At 31.4% G+C, this 3,098-nt stretch overlaps 2 long non-coding RNA genes across 2 annotated transcripts in view; both read left to right on the top strand.

Moving 5' to 3' along the window:
- LOC110266031 overlaps nucleotides 1–3,098 on the top strand; it is a 21,175-nt gene that overhangs the window by 8,333 nt on the left and 9,744 nt on the right. The gene's annotated exons all lie outside the window — the stretch shown is intronic.
- The window catches only part of LOC110266032, a 10,305-nt gene that overhangs the window by 2,564 nt on the left and 4,643 nt on the right, over nucleotides 1–3,098 (top strand). Inside the window, exon 2 of the long non-coding RNA XR_002352884.1 lies at nucleotides 2,554–2,559. This is a non-coding gene — a long non-coding RNA (uncharacterized LOC110266032). The remainder of the gene's footprint in view (nucleotides 1–2,553; nucleotides 2,560–3,098) is intronic.

Genomic DNA, 3,098 nt, shown 5'->3' with positions numbered 1-3,098 from the left:
TAATAGTAACCAACCAAAAGGTGGTTTCTATATTTATTTTTTTAAAATAGTTTAATAATCTCAATTTTTTCCTCATGTTTCAGTATATTGTACCTTTCTTCTTCGCGTTTCAATTTGTTACTCAAGTATCTGAAGTATCTGACATTGAAATAGACAAGCTATGTACTTATTACTAAAAGTCAACTATAAGTTTAAATTTTCATTGCTTGAATAGAGGTGAAACTCAAGTATGTTACTTTTACATACACATTTTGAGGTAACTACGCTGAGTTGNTAATAGTAACCAACCAAAAGGTGGTTTCTATATTTATTTTTTTAAAATAGTTTAATAATCTCAATTTTTTCCTCATGTTTCAGTATATTGTACCTTTCTTCTTCGCGTTTCAATTTGTTACGGGAGTGAATCAAGTATCTGACATTGAAATAGACAAGCTATGTACTTATTACTAAAAGTCAACTATAAGTTTAAATTTTCATTGCTTGAATAGAGGTGAAACTCAAGTATGTTACTTTTACATACACATTTTGAGGTAACTATGAAATATTCGCTGAGTTGTCGTATTTGTATGTCGGATATATTTTGGATATGATACTTATTAATACTCGTCTGACACACGTATTTATTGTGTCCAACCGTATCTTAATAAAAAATAAAAAATTCTTCTTCGGACATGCTTGGACACACCTAAATACCATCACGTGTCAGCGTGTCCAGTCTTATTCTTAATATATATTTTTGAAATAAATTTAGATATAGTATATATTATTATTTATTAAAAAAAATATCTTAAATACTTAATATAATTAAGATTTAATTACCCTATTGGTCCTATAGTTTCGCGAAAATTTTAATTAGGACCCTATACTTCTTTTCTTTTTAATTGAGTCCTTGCACCAATTTTTTTTAATTGAGTCCCTACACTTTTTTTTCTTTTATTTGAGTCCCTGCACCAATTTTTTTTTTTAGTTGGGTTCCTATACAATTAAGACAATTATTATCAAGAGGGACCTAATTGAAAAAAAAATTGGCATAGGGACCAAATTAAAAGGAAAAAAGTATAGGGACCTAATTGAAAATTTTACGAAACTATAGGGACCAACAGAGTAATTAAACTTATAATTAAAATAAGACATTAAAAATAATTAAAAATTTTTTATATTTTAATATCAATAAAATATCAAAATATCATTACGATTTATCTAAAAAATACTTGAAGGTTGTAGAAGGCTTAGAGAATGGGGTTGAATCTATGACCTTCTTTTACTTTAATTAAATAACCCTTTAAAACAAACTTTCAATCTGAATCTGTTTGAACTCAGCAGTGGAAAATTTATGAGATAATTTCATTTGTCTCATGAATATCAGAAAACAGAACAGAGCAGAGAAGAGAGAAGTTGACACCATCGTGTATCCTGGTTCGGTTGCCTTGTGCAATGCAACTTACATCCAATCTTTACCACAACAGTGGTAGAATTTTCACTATAGTTAAAGTATTATATACACCAATTCCATAGAATTGACACAATCATTTCACTCTCAAGTTCTAACCTAACTTGACTTGGTTATGCTAATACCTAACTCTTCACTCTTAGTGCTCACCCAACTAAGAAATGAGTACCTCACAGGTACAAGATACAAGACATAGAATTAACCTAAAGAAATCTGAAATCACTTTAGACTTTTCACTCAAGTGTATCACTCTGCCTCTTTTCACTTTTAGGCTTTTACTTGAGCTCTCTCATTCTGCCTTTTACCTCAAAAAATTACAGAAAGATAAACATTGAAAAGAAAATTACAATCTGTAAAACATGAAGGAGATTAATGCTTCAACAGCCTCTTTGCTATGTGATAAACCAGATTTGCTTGCCTCTGATTTAGTTCCTCATTCTGGCGGAATGCTCCTTTGACTAGGAAGCACTCTCCAAGTTGATGAACTTCTTCAGAGAACTCTTCTCAGAACATAAACCTCAAAACACTGGTTATCTCTCCTTGGCTTCAGAATGATGAACAATCTTCTTTTGTATCTCCTTGCATGTTGTTGAGTTGCTCTCTCCTAGGTCCACTCCTTGGGCTGTGTGCTACCAACTTACCACATCACTTTTTCCAGTTAATCTTCAAATTAGGAACTTTGGTTCTGACCTTCTTCCTTGACCGAAAGCCATAGGATAGCAGAGAAAAAATATTTTCAATGGTAAATCCAGATCTGAGCCATTGAAACACTATTTGGTCCCTAAGATACAAATTTGACCATAGATTTGCAGCAGAGTTTATCAGAGATCACCTTTCCCATGTATCCCAAATCGAATTGGCAGAAAATTGGAGATGAAGAAAATAAAATGCATGTAAAAGGAAATGAATCACCTTTAACTTCTGACTTATCTTAATATGGTTTGATGTGGGTGATTAGATCTCAACATTTTTGCTTAACCCTTCTCTTTCTTTCTTCTTTGATGAATACTTAGGAACGAAGCTCTCTCTCTTTCTTCTCTGAGTTCTGACCGAAGAGGAAAAAGTGAGTGTTGCCTTTGGGGAGTGTATTTTGGAGGGATCAGCTTTGAGTGATCAATTCGGGTTTGGGTTGGTTAGGATTCATTCAGTCCGTTTGATTTCTTTGGCCCATCTAATTTTATTGCTTTGTTTCTTTTGGGTTGTTATTGTTTTGTAGCCCACCAGCTTTGGTTTTATTTTCCATCCATTTAAGTTGCTGCTTTGTTTTTCTTTGGCCTGCAACACTTAAACAAAATCAATTAAAAACTAATTGGATGTTTAACCCACCAAAAAATAATGTTTGTCATCATCAATTAGTTTAGTTAATTTCTTAACTCAACAATATTTTATATTTTACATGTATGCGTGTCCCCGTATCTTATAAAATTTTAAAATTTATGTGTCGACAGGTCCATATCCGTGCATCATAGTGAGCTAATTAGTTGTGTGTTTTTTTCTTTAATCTCTAATAAGCATTTGTTCAATATATATAAGTATAAAGTTACATTCATCAATTGTCGTAGAGGTGTTTGTAGTGTAACATGATTAAAATCTCAACTGAACTAAACTATTTTAAATAATTTAAAAATTATATTAAATTACTTTATCA

The sequence above is a fragment of the Arachis ipaensis genome, chromosome B08 (genome assembly GCF_000816755.2).
Source record: "Arachis ipaensis cultivar K30076 chromosome B08, Araip1.1, whole genome shotgun sequence".
NCBI lineage: Eukaryota > Viridiplantae > Streptophyta > Magnoliopsida > Fabales > Fabaceae > Arachis > Arachis ipaensis.
Note: the sequence above shows the minus strand (reverse complement) of the source record. Positions and strands in the feature narration are given on the sequence as shown.